Consider the following 25,947-nt stretch of genomic DNA (forward strand, 5'->3'; position numbering starts at 1 on the left):
CTGTAAAATAAAAAAATACATTGCAATGAGAGGAAGAAATTTAACTCTGCAACTAACTTAGCATGTGAACCTGAACACACTGATGAAGCTCTAGTTGATTTTTTGTCCTAGTCTACCACATGAGAAAAGCAGCAGGTGAAAATTTAATTCTTGACCATAAACATTATCATATTGTAGGAGGCAAAGGCAAGCTGCCCCAAGATGAGCCACTTTGGCATGAAAATTATTCTGAGGTAAAGGCGATTAAGGTCCTGTGGGTTCAAGGGAAACTTCTGTCCTTCCCTTAACTAGAAGAATCTTTAGTGGTGGGCAGGGGAGTCTTTTACAGAATAAGTGTTATTACCAGAGATAAATTTTATCTGAGTGACCTATCTGTATGGCCAGGCAAACATCTAATTACCAAACATCTGCTCTTCTAATTGCCCTATGAATTGCATTTCTTTCCTCTGAAGTCCCAGACCCCTACCACCTTCTCTTTAGTTCAGGATGACATATATACCTTATTTCCCCTCAGTGTCTTTGGAATTTCCGTGTCTGTGTGGATTCTCCATATGTACACTATTAAACTTGATTTTCTCCTGCTGATCTCTCTGATGTTGATTTGATTCATAGTCCAGCTAGAAGGAAGGACCTTTGAAGGGACAGGGATTCTTGCTCCCTGCCAATATCATACTCCTAAGTGTTTTGTTTTTTGTTTTGTTTTTCCTACAACAATGTTTAATCTCCATGCTGAGAAGTCCCATTTGACTTTTTTCCCCATGCCTTTTAAAATTAGGTGACAAAGTAGAATATGGAGGCACTTAATATTCCTTTTTTTGTTCTGGATATAAAATTTGTATTCCAAAATGAATAAAAATAAAACTTTTTTTCAACAAAAATTTATTGTGCAAATCATGCAGATCAATGTTATTGCTTGGAAAGGGAGAAGAATTTTTTACCCCTAAATAGGTCACTTTGGCATGAGCATTATTTTGAGCTCAAGACTATCAAAACCCAGCATATTCAGGAAAAGAGCTTTGCCTCTCCCTTCAACTACCTAAATTAACATTGCAAAAGGGGCCTGTACCAGGAAGAGAGCTATTACCACATATTCCCTTTTACCTAAGAAAGTTTTTATATTATAGAGCAATCTTTGTTTTCTAACCATCTCCTCTCCCCTTACTATGAATGGTTTCAATTGTCCAAACCTTCCAGTATACTTTATAAACGTCCCAAAATCAAACTCTAAATGTCTAAATGAAGTCTTCTTTAGCTTCAACCAGCTTTGGAATTTTCCAGAGGGTCCATGGGACATAGCAAAAGATGTGTGCTTCCTCTTTATAAGAAGGAAGATGTTACAAGGGGCTTACTTGATATGTTAAATTACATGGGAAGCATTGTCAAATAAGTAATGCTAAGTCTTTTTATGTCATATTTTACAAGTATGTATGTGTTTTAGAAATTGTATGAAATTCCTAAAATTCTGTTATAAACAGAATTATACAAGTTAAAACTTGTTATAAGCAGAATACAAGTTAAAACTTGTATTTCTAGTTTTCTTAAAATATGGTATGTCATAGAAGTGACCACATTTTTTTGTCAATTGCATTATCATGTCAAATGGATCACCTGGTTTCTAAAAATTGACATGTTAAAATATTTTGTCATTGTTTACAGTTATTGTTTTACTCTGATGCCTGTGCAAAAGTATTCTGGTAAAAGTGTTTCATCCAAGGGGATTCATGGAAAGGCCTCTGGCAAGCACTTGTTTCTGATAACTTTAAGGTCATAAAACTAAACTGGGTAAGGATTTTTCAGAACTAATGGAAAAACTGGACTCAAGAACAAGAATGAGGGGTGCCTGTGTGGCTCAGTCATTTGAGCAGCCAACTCTTGATTTCGGCTCACATCATGATCTCATGGGTCATGGGATTGAGCTCTGCGTCAGGCTCCACACTCAGCATGGAGTCGACTTGAGATTCTCTCCCTCTTCCCCTCTCCCCACTCTCACGCATGTGCATCCTCTCTCGTACTCTCTCTCAAATAAATAAATACAATCTTTAAAAAAAAAAAAGAAGAAGAATGAATTAATGGGACTGAATGAACTGATAAGATGGTTATAATTTTTATGACCTTTTTGTTTGAAACATTACTGATTCTTTAATGTTTTGCTTTTCCAGACTTAAGGAAATTTTTCTCTTAAGCTGCCTATGTTTTAGACAAACTTGGTTATGTGTACCTTTGTAAACAAAGCTGAAACAATTACTTTATCTCCCTACCTGATCTCTCCAGAATTTGGAAAATCTTAGTAAATATTCTTATTTCATGGCAATACATTTATTTGCATAAGTTCGATAAGAATCTATTCTCCTTGTAACAGGACAAAGTTGGTAACAATGGTTATATTACCAAAGCTTTGACTGGAATGGAGTATTTGAGAGAGATGAGCATAGAAGCAGATATGCCACAACTTTAGGGAACTAAGGCTGACTTTATGGAGCCAATAAAATCCGTTACTTACAGAGTTTCTGACCACCTGACCAGGTAAGAAAGGTCACTTTCTGGCAGGTGCAAGAACCTTGGGATATATTTGGGACCTCGAAGAGAGGAATTCACATAAATCTATAGGTATTGCAGGTGAAGTCTGATAGCAAGTCCTTGGCTTGGCTTCTTGGCCTCAAAAGGTTTTTGGAAGTTCAATCTGAGATTCCTTGTGAAAAAGTTCCAGCAAAGGAAACTTTGAGTCTATCTGGCCATTCACTATTCTTGCTACATGTATATAAGTAATCAGGCCTAGTTTATCAAAACTAGAGTTATTTTAGAAACAAATTAGTGTTAATTTGGCTATTTCTGGTCAAAATGAAGGTGATTTTAGTGAGAAAAATAATGCGTCAGCCACACATCTTGTGACTATTAGAATCTAGTGCTGTTACTAGCTTTGAGGTTTTGCTATTTACCTATAAACTGGCTGGATCCTGAATTCTTCCAGTTTCCTCCAATATCTGGCTATGACACTTCAAACTAATGTCCCCAATTTCCAACCCCATCCTTTTGACTTAGAATGACTGAGAACTAAAACTGCCCTTTTTCCTGAAACACTGCCCACTGAAGCTAAAAGCTTGATATAAACTTTAGAGAAATGCCACAATAACTTATGTTCACACAATCTTCTTTGGACCAGTCAGAAAGTTTACCAGTGTACCCAAAGACATCATCAGAGACATTCAAACTGTGGACTAGAAAAATCTGTCAGATTGCCACTGCCTGCCCTCATTCTATTTGAAGATGCTTTGGGCATAACATCTAAAATCCTGACTGGCAGCTCTCAGGACTGTCACTGGGTTGTTTTTGTTGTTGTTGTTTTTAAAGATTTTTATTTATTTCCTTATTTGAGAGAGAGAATGAGCATGAGAGGGGGGAGGTCAGAAGGAGAAGCAGGCTCCCTGCTGAGCAGGGAGACCCCCGCGGGGCTCAATCCTGGGACTCAAGGATCATGACCTGAGCCGAAGGCAGTTGTTTAACCAACTGAGCCACGCAAGCACCCCTGTCACTAGGTTTTAATCTGTTTCAACCATTACCCTTTGTGTTGCTTTTATTTACATAGAAATGCCACACATTAATTACCTGACTGCTTATACAATATAGGCCTAACTTTGGGAGACCAGTGGCATCACTTGCTTCTGAAATGAAACACAACTGTTTAACTGAACTGGCCTATTCTCAACACAGACTGGTCTAATGAGATATGGAGCAATCTCTCAATTTAGCTTCTGTACTGTGAAATTTCTTATTGGAAGTTTCAAAGGCAGGACTCAAGAAGAGCAGCACTTGTCACTTCATCATAGGTGACTTTAGCATAAGCATTATTTTGAGCTAAAGGCAATCAAAATCCAGCAGATTCAGGAAAAGCTCTTTACCTTCCCCCCCCCACCCCCCCCTTCAAATGCCTAAATTTACACTGGAAAAGGGTCTGTACCAGGAAGAGAGCTGTTGCCAGAGTTTCCTTTTTACATAAGAAACTTATCTGAAGAGAGCAACCTTTGTTTTGCAAACATCTCCTCTTATCTTCCTGTAAATGGCCTTCCTCCCCTTTCTATTCCTAGACCCCTACCTCTTTCCTAAACTCAGGATGTTGTAAGGCTCAATTACCTGGCGGCCTATTGGGTCTCATATTTTTATGAGGCTCATGTACATATAAAATGTTTTTTCCTGTTAATCTTACTTCCATTTAATAATTAGACCAGCCAAATAACTTAGAAGGGAAGAAGGGAAAATTTTTCTGCCCCTCTGCTTTTTTTGGAAGATACAGGCCATATCACACAGCTTCTTGCCTTAAGAATCTCAGCACTTGGTAAGTAAAATAAAACAATTATAGGTAACTGCCAGTAGGAAGCATTATGTGTCCTAAACAACAGATGGGAAGAGAACTAAGAAGGGTCCATGCAAATGCTAAAATGCTAACGAGGCTCCGATCTCAGGTGGTGGTGATGGAAGTAAATAAATTGAACAAGTTTTAAATGAATTAAAATGAATAGGAATCAAGTGGGTTGAACGGATTTAGGAGAGATCCGTGAACTAAACCTGTATTCATGTTATCTTTCCATTTTTGAGAACATACTACATTTGAATCTCTTTCCTTAGTGGTGTGTGATTAATCTTCCCTTTAAAATAATTACAATAAAACTTTCATTAAAAGCATGGATTCTGTTCATCATAGAAGACAACAGCAGAATTACATGTCCTGTGAATAACTGTGTAATTTTGGAAACAAGATACAAGGAAAGAGATTCTCTGAGCTGTTAGAAACAACGGATATCTTTTTCTTTCTTGCTTCTCTTCCATTAATGTTGTCCTTTCTCCTTTAAAGCTATAAGAAATATTCTGAATATTAATGTGACAAAATCAGATGCAATACCCAAATACCATATTTGCTTAATGATAAATACCTAGTCCTTACCTTTAAGAAAATTTAGACAATTCTGTTTGTCCTGTAGCCTTGGGGTAGTCAGGAAAGTTAGGCACAGTATTTTAATGTTCATTGCTCCTCTTTTGCTGTTAGCTATCATTAATCCCTAATGCCTGGAACGGCATAAATTTCTTCTACAAAGGAAGCCCACAGGTCGTTTTTATTTGGAGCACTTTTTTTATATGCGCCACAATATATTCCATTATGTATTACCTCGTCTGAATGCAAAACTGTTTTATATGCAGATTTAAGGTAATGAGCACTCAAGTTTAAAAAATGGTTCTGGTATCCTGTAGCTTCTCAATAATAATATACTCTTACATTCCAACAGAGAAGGATGGATTATGGGTTTTTCAATTTGCATCAGGCATATTAATTGCAGAGTAGGGCTTCCACATAAAATATCAATGTACTGGAACAAACTGTTAATGTACCAGAATATGAACACTTACACTTATTTCTGGAACTTTAAAAGGAATCATCCTTTTTTTTTTTCTTCTCTCTTTTTTTTTTTTTTTTTTTGTTGTTGTTGTTTTTTTGTTTCTATACCTCTGGAGATGGTACAGTTTTTTTAATCAGTTAATGAGGACTACGTAACCTCTGTTTCTCTGAAAATCCCTAATTAGATTAAGTGCAGTAGGGCTTTTCTAGTCATTCTACTGGGGAACAAATACAACAAGCCATTAGGGAAAGAGAATAATTTAGAGAATCTGGAGCAAACCTATTTTAGAGTTACTTTTAAGAAACATGACATGGAAGATCAACTTTATGCGTTACTTGGAGGCACAGAAGCACACGCAACTTTTATTTGCATCATATTTCTCAACTGTGAAGAAAACACCTAAACTAGTAAAACTGTAATTGGAAGTTTTATAAGTAATTTTCAGCTGAGGTTTTGCACTGTAAGTTTAATTATAGAGAACTGTGTATTATGGTACTTTATTGCATGGAAGTACTTGGATTATGGATTGTCTTGTAGGCATAAAATTATGAACGTCCATTTAAAAAAATAATTGTTATAAACAAAATCCTTGCACTTTATCTTTTTAAAAAGGTTTGATAACTAATACAAATTATGGATACAGATTGGTTAGATTAGAACACATTTGAATATTTAAAAGTATGCATTCCATATTTTATAATGTGGATGTTTTCCTATGCTGAAAAGATAAAGCAGCAGGAAGAAATATTTTGAGGTTTAAACACAGACTACATTTTTTTTTCCTGTAGCCCGTACATAATATGCAACTTCTAAGTAATTGATGGATATTCATTGAATAAAATTCTCATCTATTGTATCCTAAACTGTCACTTCTTTTACACTGTTATTTTATTCCATATTTTTTGATGCTTAATGAAATTTGTGATTTTATTACGCCCAAACAACAGTAAAATGGGAACCCACTGTTCAAAACTACTCTGAGAAAGACAATATTTGAGTTTGCATGCCACAGCTATAAGCAAAGAATTATTTCACTAGGGAAGAGAAGAAATACCACCCACATAATCCAACAGGAGACCTGATTCATTTTGTGTCTGGAGCAATCCATGAAATGTTACAAACGGAAATGAATTTCCTTTTCAATCTTCAGGTGAAAAAAAAAAAAAACAGTGAGAATGCCCTGCTTTCCTTGTCTGATGTAAATTTCTCTTCTTACCTCTTAAGAAACCGTGTGTGTTTTGTTTTATTTTGCAATGGTAGCTTTGACCTCATAATGCTACTATAAGGCTAAGTGTGTCATGGGTTAAAAATGAAGGCAAGATAGACTTTCCTCAGCACTAAAACACAATCTGATCTATGGTAAAAGTAATTTTGATACTGTTTAAGGAAATAGCCCTGGGCAACATGAATGGTCCTTTGCTGTAGCGTGCTGGCTGAAAAACAGGCATAGATAACACGCTCAATGAAGAGACCGGGGTAGATCACTAGCATATAAACTATGTCGGCATCTGTTGGGTGCTAACATTTTGAGAAATGATGAAAGTGTGTTATTCTCATTTTGTATTACATATGGTGGGTGTATTTTAAACTCAAGGAATTTGATTTCTAGTAAGAAAGCCAAATAAAGTGTTGTAATTGTTTTATTTATGGGCAATTCTTTCAACTGAACTCCTTTTATTTCCCGATGTGTTTTTTCTCCTTGTTTGAAATTCCATATAACACAAGATGCTGCCTGTTTTGTGTGCCTTTTTATATTGTGAACAAAGATGGAAAGTAGGTCCAAGTACTTCATTCAGAAATCTTTTACTTAATTCTATCAGTTGACGAGATAACATGTTTTCAGAATTTGCTTTTCTTGGTAGACATCCCTAAAAAAGATTTAATCCTTATGAAGAATAGCATAAATCTTAATTTGATATATTGATTTAAGTTTTTTATGAACTTTTACTATTGAATGAGAATTGCTTTTGGATCCTACTACTTTTAGAGGTAGTGATTAAATGCACTTACCCTCCTCCTGATACATCTACCTTCTATGTCCTCGGATGAAAATCAAATGAAAATTAATCTCACGTTCACAGTGATGATAACTGAATTCGGGAATCTTATGATGTCCTTTACTTCCTTTGAAGCATCATTTGGCAACACAAGTACAATTCCAGCATAGCTGCTGATTTTTAGTTGCAGTTTTTATTTTTTAATTCTTGTTGGGAGAGGGATTTAATCTCTCAAACTTCATTGGTAAATTACATTGATGAATGCATTCTGACAGGAAGCTTTACTGAAATGAAAAGGACTCATGTGTAAGGGTGGGAATAACTATTCTAAGAGCTTTTTCATGGTGCTCGTTGCCAGGGAAACCACTGCTTTGTCTGTACGTGTTTGGAATGGCTGCCTCATTAGAACTCAGGCTCCCAGACAGTCACTTTTTGGTCCTGATGAAATGAAAGGGATGAACCTATTTTAGTTGATTAACACCAAATTAAGAAAAATAGCATACTTAAAAGACAGATTTTGAAAAGCTAAACATAGAGTATTATGGGGAAACTGTAAAGGTAATATTGATTAGGGCTTTTTAGCCACTTGTGTGACTGGAAGAATACTTTTATTTTTTTTCTTTCCCTTTGCCTATTTACAAATTTATGGAAGAGTAAGCAATGGAATATTTAACAACTGCCAAATAAACATTGGATGTGATAGATCCTGGTAGTTGCACAAGTATATACATATTTATTTTATTAACAATTCATTTTTTCCTTGCAGTGACTGGTCTATGTCATGGCTACAATATTATCATAGCAGACGGAATTCATTGACTTGGGCATAAAGGTATTGAAAAGCTGTGTTAGAAATCCACATTGGGGTAGTCATTTTGCTTTAAATAAAGCAGTGTCATACTCAGAAATTATATGGGTCAATATTAATGGCAAAGAGGGCAATACAACTTTTATGATTGCTCTAAGCTTAAAATATTAAAAAAAAAAAAAAGATAGCAAACAGGCATGAAAACTTCTCAAATTCAAGGAAGCTCAAACTCAGCAATCCTACTTCTTCCTGTATCTTATTACGGATGAAATTTCCTTTGGCAATTCATTGGCACTTAAAATTTCTGTGCCTGACTCATGACAAAGAGATGAAGCAGCAGATTCATAGGCTCTTTTCTTTCAAAAACAAGTTATATAAATTTCTTCTTCTGTTATTCTATGTAAATATATTTAAGGTACTAGAATCTTAAATTGTTATTATCTAAGGATTTATCCTGAGGGAAAAAAGACACACAAAATCCAAAGAAAAATTTTGCCCCACCACATTTTTTAAATCCCTATCATTCAAATAAGTTAGTTTTAATCAAATTAACAATACTGATTTTTTTTTCCTGTAGTACCATTTCAGGAAGAGTAATATCAAAATGATCTGAACTTTGCAAGCTTAGTTTTGACAGGCAATTATCAAAAATTTGATTTTATACATGTTAAACATAAAATGGCTATTAGACATTCAGAAGGAGATGTTTTTAAGGCATCTTTTACAAAGGCAGAATGCACAAGACTTGGTTTTTATTTGAGTGTAGAATGAGAGGAAGGTGGGGATAAATTAAGGGTTTAGCATGACTCCCAGGCCTGACTGAGTACAAGTTATTAACGTTATAGTCATTCATTGAGATTGGAACTACTACAGCAGTGGTTCTCAATCTTGGGTACCCATGAACATCATCTGGGGAGCTTCTAAAAGTACTAATGCCTTGAACCGAATGTAACATTGTGTGTCAACTATACTTCAGTTAAAAAATATACTAATGCCTGAGATACAACATCAGGGATTTTTATTCAATTGCTAAGGGTTGGGTCTAGAATGGTATTTAAAAATTGCTCCCCTGCCAATTCTAATATGAAGCTAGACTTTAGAACCTTGATATTAGAATCATTATGGTGCTTCTTAACCTCACCTGAATATTAGAGGTACCTGAAACTTTTTTACTCTTACAATACACAGGTAGCACCCCAGATTGATTAAATCAACATCTGCAAAAGTGGGTTCCAGGTTTTTAAATTTCTCCAGGTGATTCTCATGTGAGGGTTGAGAGTCTTGGCACAAGGAGAAGAGTAGTTTAGGGGAAGGAGCTGTTGCTAGAAAGCAACACTGGATTTGAATGGGCTCTGGGACACCCATCTGGAAGTACTTAGTAGACACTTGACTATGAATCTGAAGCTATAGAGCACAAGTCTAGATATAAAATGTGGATTACAGAAATGTATTTATAATAATGGAACACTGAAGAGAGAAGGGAATCATTGGGACCCTTATAAAGAAAGAAGAAAAGGGCCAAGAGCAAAAGCTCGGGAAACAATGACATTTTGGAGGAGGAAAGAGGACGAAGAGTCATAACTAAAAACAGGAGAACAAAGGAAGGGATTTGGAAAGCTAAGAATCATGTACTCAGGTCATTCATATTCTCTTATCTCCCTCCCTCCCTCTGCCTTTCGCCTTCTCCCCCTCTCCCCCTCTCTGCTCCTTTCCTTCCTTCCTTCATTCCTCTCCCCTCTCTCATTCCTTTCCTCTCCCTGTCTCTCTCATTGGATATTTACTACCTCTTTCCAATCTAACTATTGCTTTTATCATGGATAATATTTAGGTTGATAAACATAAATAAAGTGATTTCAAATACTTTGACATATTTTTCCCATACTTCACAATAGAGAACCAGTCTCTTGGTTTATTAGTGTCCATGGCCATTCTTGGATATTACTTCATACAAAACCAACTGAAGGACCCCTGGGTGGCTCAGTTAAGCATCTGCCTTCAGCCAAGGTCATGATCCTGACGTCCTGGGATTGAGCCTGAGCAGAAAGCCTGCTTCTCCCACTTCCCCTATCCTTACCCCTGCTCATGTTCTCTCTGTCTCTCTCAAATAAATAAAATCTTTATAAAAAAATTCAAATTTGAAACCTCAGCATTTCATCTACTGAAATAATGGTCTATTTGAAGCAACTTCATACCAGTATTCTCAATGTTTAAATCTCTTATCCTTGTGTCATATTTTCCCTGATAAGGACAAGTATTGGATCTCTCTAACCAATCTCTTTTTCTCCTCTTATATCCTGATATCAGAGTAATATTGGAGAAAATGCCATATATTTATGTAGATTATGGTGCTCTAAATCTCACCTGGTCAGTATGCACTGCTTGAAAATTATCTTGATCAGTTACCTTTCCCCATGTAAATTATTGCAAACTTTTACCAATCTGTTCAAATCCCTCACCTTATTACCACTACCACAGAAGATGAATATAATCTTAGGGAAAATTGTGGCTATCAGTCAAATTCCCTCAATTTCTTATCCTGATTTCATATATTACACAAAAGAAAAACAATAGGATTATAACTACTCACTTTCACACCTTTTTACCAGTCATGGAGGATAAGCTGTTCATCATTTTCTTTTTAGGGATGATTTCTCCACCAGTGACCCTGATCTCTGTACTTACCAGTTACTCCATAACCTGATCCTAACCTCGTGTATTTTCAACTTCTGCTCAGACACAGTTGGCTCTCTCATATTTTGTATTGTCAAGTCTCTTACTCTCCTCTCTGTTTCCTCTCTTTCCATCTACAGTCAAGTTCCTGAAAAGAATACTCTATGCAATGGTTTTCAAACCTGACTATATATTAGAATCACATGGGGAGCTTTGGGACCATACTGATGCCCAGTCCCCTACCCCAGAAATTCTGATTCAATTGGTTTAGAGTAGAGCACAGGCATTGGTATTTTATTTGTAAACTCCCATGTGATTCTAATAGATGGCCAGATTTGAAACCACTGTTCTACTCAGACTACAGCTGCTTATGCCCCACTCTTTCACTCCAACTTGTTTCTACTTCTACACCTCCCCTTAAACTATTCTTCTAAAGAACACCAATATCTCCTTCGTTTCAAGTCCAGTTAACTATTTTCAGTTTTTATATTAGCTTTTCATATGGAGCCCTTGTCAAAATTGATGACCCTACTTTTCTTCAAAAGCCTTTGATTTCTATCCCTTGCACTGCTAAAGTGAAATCTTATTACTTAGCTTCTTGCTGATCTCAGTATCAACAATGTAATGTAAAAACAAAACCAAAATGGCTAGAAAGATTTCTTATTGCCGGAGTCCAGCTCCAGCCGGGGAAGGGTCCTTGAAGGAAAGGACGATGTTGGCGAGTGAGGAGACACGGTCACAGGATCAGGCTGCAAGCATCTCCCTTCCCGATAGCCTCAGAGGGACTTTTTCTATTCATTAGAATGTTTCCTTGTTTTTCCATTCTTCCATGTGATCTTATCTTTTTTACATTTTATCGCAATCATTTTGGATTTAGAAAACAGTGTGACCTATAAAGGTTATCTTAAAGTTCATTTTTTCTCCAAAGGCAGCTTACAATGTGTGCACCCTATCTTATCAAAGTACTTACTCCATTTCTATATGTTTCTTGTCCTTGCTCCATAGACACCACGGAGGATCACTCCTTTCCCAGAGGCTGTCAGATGATGCCCACACCCTTTTTTCCTTTAATCTTATACCATTTGTTTATGTCCTCATCAAGTCCAGTATAAGGAATGGGAGGAGTAGGGGCAAGGAAGTTATCCTACACCAAGGGCTTGCCTCGAGGGGCATACCAAAGGTGGCCTCCTATTTTGTATACAACATAGGGAGGTTCCTGTACTGTGGAATGTCATGAGATTTTTCTTTTCTAGAATTCTAATGTTTCAGAGGTGCCTGAGGAATCTCATCAATAAGAATTTTTACTGGGCCTGGATCCAACAGCTCCCTTACAGATTGGAGGACATTGGGTATTTTTACTTCTTGGCCCATCGTCGGCCTTTTTGGAATCAGTTTCATTATGATTGCTTGCCTAGGCATAACTAAATTTATAAATCATTTTATCATGAAACCCCAGAATTGATTATAAAGATTGCCGCAAATAAAATGAAAGGAAGGAGCAGGAGCCAGCTGTGGAGTCTCCTGATTTTTCAGGATCGTCCCTCATACTTGGACTTTGTCAAACAGCATGAGTAGCTTGGCTCGCACCATCTTATATTTTGTAAATATTTTAAAAATGACTGTGTATGGGTTTTATGTGGTAGTGGATTATTTCCTTAAAGTGGAAGCTTCATTAAGCAGACAGAATGATTCTTTGTTTAGCAAGTTTAGGGTGATGATAAAATGGTAAGAAATAATATAAATGTTGAAGAAACTGTTATAATAGAACTGTAGGAACCCAAATTTAATAAACTGTCTAAAAAAAAGTGTTTAGAATATAACACGTTTTATTGTTTAAAATCATTGCCCCAAGTTTTTTGTCCAAAAAATAAAAATTTGAATGCAATCAAAAGCATATTGACAGAAATATTGACAATTTTATAAGACATAGGTTTGAAGGCAGAATTTAGATCTAGGAAGACTAATTGGAAGATCATTTTATTAATAAAAATGTTGGGGATAAAGGCCTTGGATAAAAATCTTGAAAGTAAAAGTGGATAAGAAGAGACAAATGTGAAAGTAGTTAAAGTGATAAGTGGAAGAACTCAGTCAGATTAAATTTTATAGTGAAAAATAAAGAATAAAGAGAATGAAAACTCAGACTTCAAGTTACACTGCAAAGTTGTAATCATCAAAACAGTATGGTACTGGCACAAAACTAGACACCTAGATCCATGGAACAGAATAGAGCCCAGAAATAAACCCCCAATTATATGGTCAATTTATCTATGACCACAGAGGCAAGAATATACAACAGGGAAAAGACAGCTTCTTCAACAAATGATGAAGAAATGGAGAGCTACATGCAAAAGAATAAAACTGGACCACTTTCTTATATTGTACACAAAAAGAAACTCAGAATAGATTAAAGATCTAAATGTAAGATCTGAAACCATAAAGCCTCTAGAAGAAAATAGGCAATAATTTCTTTGACATTGGCTGTTGAAACATTTTTCTAGATATATCTCCTCAGGCAAGAGAAACAAAAGCAAAACTAAACTATTGGGACTACACCAGAATTCAAAGCATTTGCACAGTGGTGAAAACCATCAACAATGTGACAAGACAACCTACTGAATGGGAAAAAGTATTTGCAAATGATATATCCAATAAGGGGTTAACATCTACAATGTATAAATAACTTATACAATCCATAAAACCCCCCCAAATCCAATTAAAAATTGGCGAGGACCTGAATAGACGTTTTTCCAAAGACATACAGAATGGCCAACAGACACATGAAAAGATGCTCAATATCACTAATCAGGGAAATGCAAAGCAAAACCACAATGCAATATCACTTCACACTTGTCAGAATGGCTAATATAAAAAACATAAGGAATAACAGGTGTTGGTGAGGATGTGGAGAAAAAGGAACACTTGCACTGTTGGTTGGAATGCAAATTGGTTCAGCCCCTGTGGAAAAGGGATTAGTATGGAAGTTGCTCAAAAAATTAAAAATGTAATTACCATATGATCTGGTAATTTCACTGCTGGGTATTTACCCAAAGAACATAAAAACACTAATTTGAAGAGATATATGCATCCCCATGTTTATTGCAGCATTATTTACAATAGCCAAGATATGGAACCAACCCAATATGTATATAACATATATATATAGAGAGAGAGAGAGAATGAAATATTACTCAGCCGCAAAAAAGAATGAGATCTTGCCATTTTCAACAACATGGATGGACCTAGAGTGCTAATGTGAAATAAGTCAAGCACAGAAAGACAAATATCATGATTTGACTCATGTGAAATTGAAGAGGCAAAACATTAGAATAAACAAAGAAAAAAAGAGAAACAAACAAACAAAAACAGACTCTTCCATACAGAGAACAAGCTGGTGGTTGCCAGAGGAGAGGTAGGTGAAGTTGGGAGAGTGAAATAAAGGGGATTAAGAGTGCACTTATCTTGATGAGCACTGAGTAATGTATAGAATCACTGAATCACTATATTTTACACCTGAAACTAATATAACACCGTATGATAATTTTTAAAAAATTTAAAAATAATTTAAAAAGAACTCAATAATAAATTTTACAGTGAAGAATAATGAGGAAAGAAAAACATTTCAAAATGTTTAGCCTGAGCGATGGGAAGATTTGTGTAACAAATGCTACAGGATTGTTGGGGGGGCAAATGATTTGGGATGATGTCCAGTTAAGACAAAATAATTTGAGCTTAGTGGCGGGACATTTCTGTGACTACTGAGAGTCAATGCACTTGTCACTTTGAGGCTGCAATATATAGGAAATGCCACGACTGAAGATATAGCTTTAAGTGTCATTCATAGAAAAATGGACATTCAAATCTTGAGTGGATGAGATTTCTAAAAGGTAATTATAAATGATGACAGTAAGAATGTTGAGAAATGCCATCATTAAAGAAGATGCAGGGTGGTATTATGAGACAACATAGTGTCTGAAATCAGACTGAATTATGTTCGTGTTTGGCTTCAGTATGTGCTATGTCATCTCAGACTTTCCTCTCAACTTCATTTTATTCATCCACAAATTGGGGGTAATATTATCTACTTCATGGGATTATGCGAGTCTGTGTGGGTGTGCATGTGTGTGTACGTTTGAGGAGAGAGAGAATATAAATTATTACTGAATAAATATTTCTATTTTGTTGTGGATTACAAATATAAATCAAAAAGTTAAGTCATAGTAGTATAAGGGATTAGAAAGTACAAGAAAGATGCAGTGTTTTAGAAACCAAAGGAACATAGTTTAACAACAGTGGATAAACCATAGGTTGAAAAATCACTAAGAAATATTATTTTTAGAAGAGAAGTGAATAAATCTATTATAATGATAACAGGTTAGCATTCTTTCAATTTGTTAACATCTCAAAATTGAAACATGAAGTACTGATATGCATATCACTTTATTTACTTTAATATGTAAAAAAAGGGGGGAAGCAATTAATATCCAGATTTCTAGAGATGTGTTGTTTTTATTAAAAATCCAAATTTTGATTGGACAAGTGATTCATGAATGAGATAAAAAAAAAATAGTGCCAAATGATTGGCCAGGAAAAGGAAGGCTTTCTCTGAGTATGTGTACAGATTTCTCCTCAACAGCAACTGCTATTGCTTTCTTGTTTTAATTTCTCACATTTTTGTGTGCATGTACACACACATCTGAATGTGGTCATTATCTTCTTTTTAAAATGGTGTTGTGTGTGTGTGTGTGTGTGTGTGTGTGTGTGTGTGTGTGAGTGAGCATGTACACATACCTCTCCCTTTCTCTCCCTGTATTTCTCCACATTTGGGGGCTCATTCCCAAAGGCATATATAGGTTTTTTTTCTTGTCTGCTGCCTCCTCTTCCTTCTTCAAATTGCCTAATATTTCATTCCATAATATGCCAAAATTTATTTAGCTACTTCTTTATTGATAGGCACTGAGGGTCATATAATTTCTGTTAAACCTCTGCAAAATGTATTGAGTCTTATAATTAACAGAAAGCTTTCATATTCTAATTGGACTTGTGTAAGAAAATTGCATTTTTTTTCTAGCTGTGCCCACAAGCTTAAGTTGAAGAGATTCTAGAACTATCAGGGCATTTCTGGGTTTTCACTCTGTTGAATTCCAATTCAAAAAATGAAGGATTTTTGAACTTAGTATATGCTAAAACTTTCAAATTCAGTATAGCAACACAGAAGTTGTATTGGGAGACTTATTAGAATCTTTTTGGAGGGGTTTGGCAGTAAAAAACAAACAACGATAACAACAACAAAAATAAAAACCCTGATATATGGAATCCCCTATGGCTGACCAAATTACACTTGTATCTTTTGCATAGTAAAGCATTTCAAAGCCATGTGTACAGTGGATACGCTTGTATAGTCACATAGGAGAGCAGTATATTAAGGCAGATGAAGACCCCATGAGTTGGGGGTCTGCTTTGTTTTTTTAAGTTTTAGTTCGTGTATGAAAAAATTATAACTTACTTATCTCTGACTCCAACATTTAGGGATCTCAAATATGAGCAAATAATTGTGTCAGTCTCTGTTTTCAGCAATTTGAGACATAGAGGGTCACAGGATTGACAGAGAATGATTTGGATTTATATAATTTACAGATATGGCTTCCAAAATATCGATAATTAGTTGATTATAGTTTCATCTTTCTACCTTCAGAAGAACAGATTATTTTTTTATGGGAAGTGGTAATTACAGATTTGAATTAAGTTGAATGAAGTTAAAGAGAAACTGCAGTGTCAAATTCCCTGCCAGGGAAGAATTACATTTACACAAGTAGAAAGTTCTTTGCAATTCCCACTAAGCTATAACATATTTCTAGTTGTGTCTACACAAATCTACAAAGATTTGCATCATTCTGAAAATAGCCACTTCCCAGGTTCACATTTTCCACATAAAATCAATGTTTCCTGGGAGAAAATTTCTTCCTGAGATTCAATTTCTGAATATTCACAAGGTGAAAAACGTGTTCACCTCTTTTCAAATGGAAATTCTCTGAACTGCAATTGGGTGGCTATTTCATAGACTGAACCTCAAACAAAACATATCACTTTTATTATTTATTTATTTATTTATTTATTTATTTATTTATTTATTTAAAGATTTTATTTATTTATTTGAGAGAGAGAATGAGAGATAGAGACCACTAGATGGAAGAGGGTCAGAGGGAGAAGCAGACTCCCTGCTGAGCAGGGAGCCCGATGTGGGACTCGATCCCGGGACTCCAGGATCATGACCTGAGCTGAAGGCAGTCGCTTAACCAACTGAGCCACCCAGGCGCCCAACATATCACTTTTAAATGATATATTGTAAAAAGCCCTGAAGTTTGTGTGAACACATGTATGTGGTGTGTGTCAGTGTTGCCTGGAAGCTATATGAATGGATAAATATAAAACTTAAGACCACATGTGTATATAACATGACTTTTGAATAATTAAAAATGAGATTGTAGGGCGCCTGGGTGGCTCAGTTGGTTAAGCGACTGCCTTCGGCTCAGGTCATGATCCTGGAGTCCCGGGATCGAGTCCCACATCGGGCTCCCTGCTGCTCAGCAGGGAGTCTGCTTCTCCCTCTGACCCTCCCCCCCACGTGCTCTCTCTCTCTCTCTCTCTCTCATTCTCGCTCTCTCAAATAAATAAATAAATAAAATCTTTAAAAAAAAAATAAAATAAAAATAAAAATGAGATTGTATCTTCACTGGAAATAATACAGAGCAAATTTTTAAAAATTTTAGAATTTTTATATCTGATACTTTCTACCATTGTCTCTGTTGTTTCAGGAGAGCTTCTAAAAACTACAAGTAGCTGCAAATATGTTAGAATGTTTATTTCCATGTTGACATTTGAATGTTGCCTAGTTTATATATTTCCCAGTAGGACTTAGATTAAATCAAGACTCTTGTTTTTTAACAAGGAATACATCCTTAAAGATACCAAGGTATTAAATTATCACCATTATTTATAACATAAACACATTTTAAACAACCTAATTGTGCACTACAAAGAGAATAAGTAAATAGTGATACAACCATGCTATAAACCATTGAAAATAATGACATACATGGATCTCTATATGCTGACACAGAAGGAGTATCTGATAAATTGATAAATTGTTTCTTTGAGTAAATTTCATTCTATTTGTATAAATAAATTAATATACCTGCAGAACTATAGCATTATGCAACTCTAGCAGGTATATAATTTAGTAATGCTATTATGTATGCATTATAGACATTTCTGCATACAATTACACAGTGAAGAGAAATTGTTACCATTTAAAAATGTATACATATGTTTATATATATGTAGAGAAATTTATGGTAGTAAAAACTGCAAATTATCAACTGCAAATCCTCATAGGTAGGATGGTGGAAAAGGTAGAGGTGAGCTTAATTTTGCTTTTCATTTTGCTTTACACCATTGTATTGCTTGTATTTTTCAACTTAATTTCATTACCTCCATAATATTTTTCTTAAAAATATAACTATAATTGGGATTCTACTTTGTGAATTGTATGTCTCTTTAACTCATGTCCTTCCTCCTTAATGATCAGTTTCTGCACTGACTTTGCAAGAATATCAGAATCCCACCAGTTAAAGAAACCAAAAAATAAAAAGAAGCAAAATAAAGAAGTAAGCAAACTAAAACCAAACCTTCTTTTGCAGGCCTTGAAATGAGATGGCATGAACTATGTCTGACCTCTCCCGCTCCTGAAGATGTTTAATTTAAATAATCCACTCCAAACTCCGCGCTGTCCCACAAAGATACTGTTTTACATTCCTTCTAAATTACTAGCCTGATTCAGGCTACTAGTATCTTCTTGCTTGGATTATAGTTAGTAGCTTCTAGACTGGTTTTTCTGCCTCTAATTTCTTAACCTAGCGGTCACCCCATACATTGTCATGGCGTTTGCTTCCTAAGGCATAGATGAAATCATGTTGCTTTACCCATCAAAATATCTGTGGGCTCCACAGAATAAGTTTCAAATTTCTAGGCATAACATCAAGGACCCTTCTTGTCCTGGTACCAGATTGCCTATTAGCATCACTTTAAATTGCAACTTTCCAATCACTCTGAAACTTCCATGAATATAATATGCTATTTCACACCTCTGGTCTTTTTACTATGTCATTTACTTCTTTTATTGTTCTCATCCTTCAAAGTTTACCACAAATACCACTCTTTCGAGAAAAATGGCTTATTTTATCTGACCATGGAATTAAATACTTTTGTTCTCCCAGAATACTATGCTTGATCTATAATAGAGATCTTACTTCATCTGTATTTACCTTACTTGACTTTTTATGTGTTTTGTTCTTCACTGAATGATTTGTTTCCTGAAATCAGGACCTACCTTCAATTGATCAATGAATTCTCAGGATTTCTAATATAATTCCTTTAGCCATATGCTTATTAGGTAACACTGTTGATGAGGTTGCTACATATGGGCATGGCTAAGGAAATATAAGTGTCATCTTAATTTCATTCAAAAATAAGTATATGTCCTATTTGTTTCAATACATTTGGTATACTATATTTACAACTATCTGTGGATCTGCATCTTTGTTTTATTGATGTTCTAAAGATGTACTCTTCTGTAAAATAGCCATTAGACACATGCACCTATTTACATTTATATTTAGTCAAAATTAAATGAAATAAAAAATGGCCTTCCACAGTGCTAGCCACATTTAAAAGGCTGTTTCTATATTATAGACATTTCCATCATCACAGACTTTTCGATTAAGTTGCTGCTCCAAAGTTTAAACTCAAAATAGAAATTATCTATATGCTTAATTAGTGACATCCTGATATAGAAGTGTCATACTTTACAACTGAATCTTAGCATTGCTTTGACCTAAGTTGTATATATCTATACCAGTAGCTTACTAAGCAACTGATATAGGTACTCATATAATTTCTTCAAAACTTCAAAATTTACCCTCAATAACACAGTTGATTGCATATATCCCTTTACACATCTGGGTCACATGGATCACACACATCAGTTACTTTGTGAAAAGGAGGGATGGACTATGCATACTTGTAGAATGCATATAAATAAACAAAAGTTCAATAAAAGAAGATCTAAATACTTTGTTGGCCAATTTAGTGAAATAATGTCAATGAAGGGACCAAGAGAGAAGGGTTATGCAGTTGTAAATTTAGGGTTCAGAATATAAAAGTCCACTTGTTCTCATCTCTAGTGCAGAAATGTCCTGCCCTTACACAAAGGTCACACACCATATCATGTTTTTAAGCCTTTCTGTAACGGCATTGACTTCACTTACTGTCCTCATCCTTCAAGACTTAATTTGAACTATTTTCCCCCTATTTTTCTCCACTCCGGTTGAGAAGTCTCTAAGTACAGAAAGAAATGCAAAAAGAAAATTTCTCTACTCGGGATGAGGACTTGCCTCTTTTTGATACAGTGTGTTGGATCCTTTAATAATAGCTTTTTTAATGCAGACTAGATACATATTTGATCATCTAACATAGAAGTTAGAACTTTGGCATCTGCTTGACAAGCACCACTTTGCTGATTCCACTTCTCACCTATAAAAGAACTTGCTGCCCTTTTTCTTAACTAGATAAGCTATATTTTTCACTTTGAAAAGACACACCCCTGATGCTTTGATGGTGAGAGACTGCCTCACCATATTCCTTCTCTGTTATTAAGGTACTGTAGTTTTGATTTCATAATTTTCAACAGGTTCATTTAACAATGGAGTGAACAAAAGTCTAACAAAGGATCAAATTGTTATTACTGGGGACATAATAACCTCTACCAACTGATCTTCAGTAATGGAGGGACTCCTCAGTAGGAAGAAGACTTTCATGTTGACACTTTCTGGATAGAGAACTCTTTGCACACACAACCAGTGAAGTATCGGGTATACAGAGTAGAAAGATAAAAAAGGTCTTAGCAAGCTAAAGAATTAAGTACTACTGTTAGCTTCTTTCAAAAGTGGCAGTAAAAATGATGTAGGGGAAGATTATCTCCTTAAAATTTTAGACTAATCAATTTCTACAAGAATATTTGAAAAATATTTATCCCACAAAATTAATTTTCACGAATTACATTTACCAATTTCTTCTCTGTAATTCTCTTTTTGCATGAACAATGTTTCCTTTAGTGTATTATATAAAATGCCAGGTATATGGAAAGTACTGTTGAATTGATTTGAGAATAAGATATTCATTCAATATACACGTATTAATGCTAACCACCACTGCCATAACAAAAACCCATGCTGCCTTTTCTCTGCTTAGACATACCAATAACTTCTTATACTTGCTTTTATATGACTATTCAAATATATCTATATTCTGCAAAACTGCAAAACTTAATTTTAATCAGGGAACCAAATAAACATATTCCCTATCATTTTAAACCTCTTTATTTTCCTACCTTTTTTTTTCTACATTCATGATTTTGTGTTACCATAACATGAAACCTCAAAAGATTTCTCTGGGCCAAAGTCTAAAGATCACTATGTTAGGATTGCTAAACAAATGTATTCACATGCATTTTCATAGCTGAATTTTTATTAAGCAAGTTTACTTTTTCCTTGCTTATGTGAAAACTGTCATAGGATTTTTCTGAAAATAACATCATCCAGATAAAAATGTTGAAAATATCCCCAAACACATAAGACTCATAAAAAGTGAAGGAAGCAAGCGTGCCAACTAATCTAGTTCACCATTCTCATAAAGTAAAATGGTGGCACTTTAGAGCCAGTACATCTATTCATTTTCATGGTAATAAAACCATTCCTGAAAGTGACTTTGTCCAGAGTAAATGGCTCTGTGTATAACATGATGTACTTCAGAGGTGAGTTGTCATAGATCACCAAATAATGTGACCATCACATACCTTAATAAAAAGTTCTCTGTTCATTCAAGTATCTTTTTGCAAACTGAGACTGTATTACCACATTTCAAAAATTTAGCCCACTCTTTCAATAGAAAGGGGCATAATATAAATGCTATTATGGCCAACGAATGGAAAGGGATGCAGAGGAAATAAGTAGGAATTTCCCAGTTCTCTCTCTCTCTCTCACGCACACAGAAGTTAAATTTTTGCATTTAAACAGCAAACAAAGCTGACATGCTATAAAAGATAAATTCTGATGTGAAGATTATTGGTTAAAATGAAAATTATGAAAGTGATAGTTATGTATCAGTGGATATTATTTGCTCATTTTAGAAGATATAGTTTTTAAAAGTATACTGAATTATAACAACTTTAAAATGCATTTATTTTGTTAATTACATCACCCTCATTAAGCTGAGTCACTGAAGAACAAAAGGAATTGATCTTGTTTTTAACATATGCTTATAAACGAATTCCTATATGGATCACAAATGTTATGTAGACTGATGTTTTACATAAATATATTAAAGAATTGCATTTGCTGATTATAATTATATAGAAAGGTTATGCAGTCTCAAGCATATTTTATTATAAAGCATACTCACCCATTCCACCAGAAATGAATGAGAAAGAGCAAATAACTACAAAGGGAAAGACCAAGAAAGAGACCATAAGGGAAAGGCAGTAGTAATATTCCTAGTTCCTGCATTAAATTTTTAATTCTGCTCTCACTGCTGACTTAAAACAATGGGAGTCTGTACACTTGCAGTCTGAGTCTACTGTTAGCCTGTCTTAGCTTGGATTTGAAAAGAGGCAAGGACAGAAAAATTTGCTGGCATGAGAATGCTTCTGATCAGGTCGAAGTTTTACCACGTTGTTTCCAATATATAATTGTCATTGTTAACTGAAACACAGTGCTAACTGAGCTCCATATTGCTAGGTGATTCAGAGACTAGGCTAGTATAGTTGTGCAGAAAGGATTAAGAACAGCCAATCCTCTTCCTCTTCCACCAGCATGTACAGGAGAGACCAGGAGAAGGCCATTACTCTATTCCTCAATCACATTTCTCTTGTATAAATTATCTGGAGTACAGACTAGTGGCCTGTATAGACCTACACTGATAGCTTTTCTTGTCTAAAAGTAGTTTATGTTAAAGAGTTAGAAAATGATCTTTGTGTTGATTTGGTTCAAATGCTCATACATTTCAAGATTTCTTAATATAAAGAATTCTTCACAAATGGACACAACAATATTCTCCAATTACACTGAATACTGTAAAGGTGCCTAATATTTTACCATTGGACGGTCCCAATGATTGTATGATTTTAATATATTCATCATTAAAAATTTTCAGATTATTTTAGGTTTGCTATCTGAAACAATACTGCTAAAATACTGCTTCTATTTTTAACAAGTCTAACAATCTTTTAGATATTTGGAGATAATTAAGTTTTGTGGTTGATCTTGGTAGCTAAGGTTAGGCTACCCCACTTGCTTCTTCACCTGGCATTTCTTTTAAGATTTCTTTTGGAGATCATATACCAATGCCAGGTGGTATAGACCAGGTTTTCTCAACCTCAGCACTCTTTGTATTTCAGGCCAGAAATTACTTGTTGTTGGAGGATGTCCTGCATTTGACAAACTGCTTAGCCCATCCCTGGTCTCTATACACTAGATTCCAATGGCACCCCTTGCACATTTGTGACACCAGATATTTCTCTGGATATTGCCAAATGTCCCCTGACAAGGTAATCAAAGAACATTCTTCCCCATATCCATGCAAAATAATTTCCTGTCAACAAGGAAATTAATGGAGAAGCCTACTTCAGTCAACAATGACTGCAATAAACACCATCAGTTGCCTCCCCAATCAATTCTTTTTTTCTATCTATTAAGAGAAGCCTTATTGTGTTTGTGGTGGTGTGAAAATGTCAAAAAAACACTTCCCAACCACCTAGGCAGTTAGGGGGAGACCTGATGTCATTGTGACAAATTAAAAGCAAATAAAAGGTACTAGGTGATACTTCTGGGAAAGTTCTTTAAAAGGAAATAGAATTATCCAGCATAGATTGCCCTTTGTCCCTCTGTCTTCTTATTGCCTAGGCTATAGATGCAATGTTAAGTGATGTAAACTGAGGACTGAGCAAGACTCTAAGAATATTGGAGTGAGAAGATTTCAAGAGTCTTGGTTCTCAATCATGTCCTTGCTCATCCTTGCACCAGTCCTGGACTAACAATTCCAAACATCTTTTCATGGGTAAGAAGAATGAAGAAGGGAAGCTATTTTTTTTTAATCCACTAGTTTTATTCTGGTTTTTTTTTTAATAAGGGAATTTATATTAATACAATCTCTAACTAATAGCAATAGCTCTGCTTTAGGAAAAAATAAAACAGATGTCTATAATATAAATATCCCGTCTTTTCTCATGTTCAAGCTGTTTTCATATATGTTCTTTTTTTTTTAACAGGCATTCCAAATTTATTATGTTTCAATTACAATGAGCAAGGCATCCTACTCGGTCCTAGATATAAACGTAGAAAAAGAACAATATATTCTCATAGAGGGTTTCTCAGGGAAAACAAAATACAGGACTATTAGTGTTTTCTTCTAATCATGTGTAAATTATCAGAAGAATAGAAAAATATTAGACAAGAGAGGAGACAAACTTCAATAAGAAAGAAGAAAGTAATAATACAATGTCAATGTTGAATCCTTCAAAATGTATGATAAAGGTAAGAGTGGCTATTTCTGAAAAATTTGTAATTTTTTATTCATTACTTCATTATTATATATAAGAGGACAGAAAATGAAATCTGATTTTTAAATATCTAAACCCTTTCTGTTGGCTATCCATCATATTTGTCATTAACTGTATTTCAAGACCAGCATATTTTCAAATGCTATTAGACTCATTTTTTTAGAGTTTTTTTAATTTAATTTTATTATGTTATGCTAGTCACCATACATTACATCATTAGTTTTTGATGTAGTGTTCCATGATTCATTGTTTGTGTATAACACCCAGTGCTCCATTCAATACATGTCCTCCTTAATACCCATCACCAGGTTAACCCATGCCCCACCCCTCTCCCCTCTAGAACCCTCAGTTTGTTTCTCAGAGTCCATAGTCTCTCATGGTTCGTCTCCCCCTCCGATTTCCCCCCCTTCATTTTTCCCTTCCTACTATCTTCTTTTTTTTTTTTTTTTTAACATATAATGTATTATTTGTTTCAGAGGTACAGGTCTGTGATTCAACAGTCTTACACAATTCACAGCGCTCACCATAGCACATACCCTCCCCAATGTCTATCACCCAGCCACCCCATTCCTCCTACCCCCCACCACTCCAGCAAAGCTCAGTTTGTTTCCTGAGATTAAGAATTCCTCCTATCAGTGAGATTATATTATATTTTAGACTCAATTTTTTTGTGTGTTTGTTTCATGATATATAATATCTTTCACTCCAAAGACCTTTACTGAGAAACAAAACAAATTGTTTTCCACAAATAGACCATTAGGAACAAGCTTTCTGTTAAAGAATACCCTGCCACACGTGTGGATGTGCTCCTGTCTTCCTTGTGCACATCTCCAGGTTTACTGATTGCATTCCTCTCCCTCCCATCAGCAGATTTGCTTCATGAGCACTAGACTGCGTCATTATTTATGACTCACCAGTTGCACAATAATATCAATTTCTGCCCAATGTCTTCTGTCCTCATTTAAATATAAAGTTTTCTTCTATTGCCAAGCTATCAAATATGTTTTATTCACTGAGTCTTGTAATAAAAGGTGAAACAGCACAGTCTGCACTCAGCTGCAAGATTTAAAAAAGAAAAAAAAGAAGAAAGGTTGTAACATTCAAATTATTGGATATGTTTTTCTAATGTATCTCTTTATTTCTGAAAAATCTAACAACTATGCAGTTACATATATACACACGTATATATATGTGTATGTGTGTGTATGTATATCTATCTATTTATATATATGATTACAGTTAGTAATCTGAGTGAATACTTATGAAAGAAATCAGGGAATTGTCAATCTATCAATTTTTTTTAACCAGTTGGCCAACCCCCTTTGAATTTATACAGAATGTAAAGATCCTGATGATTCTCTCAATCAGTAATGCCTGAATATCAACCTACTGAAAAAAAAAGAAACTCCAACTTTC

This window comes from Zalophus californianus, chromosome 6, assembly GCF_009762305.2.
Source record: "Zalophus californianus isolate mZalCal1 chromosome 6, mZalCal1.pri.v2, whole genome shotgun sequence".
Taxonomy (NCBI): domain Eukaryota; kingdom Metazoa; phylum Chordata; class Mammalia; order Carnivora; family Otariidae; genus Zalophus; species Zalophus californianus.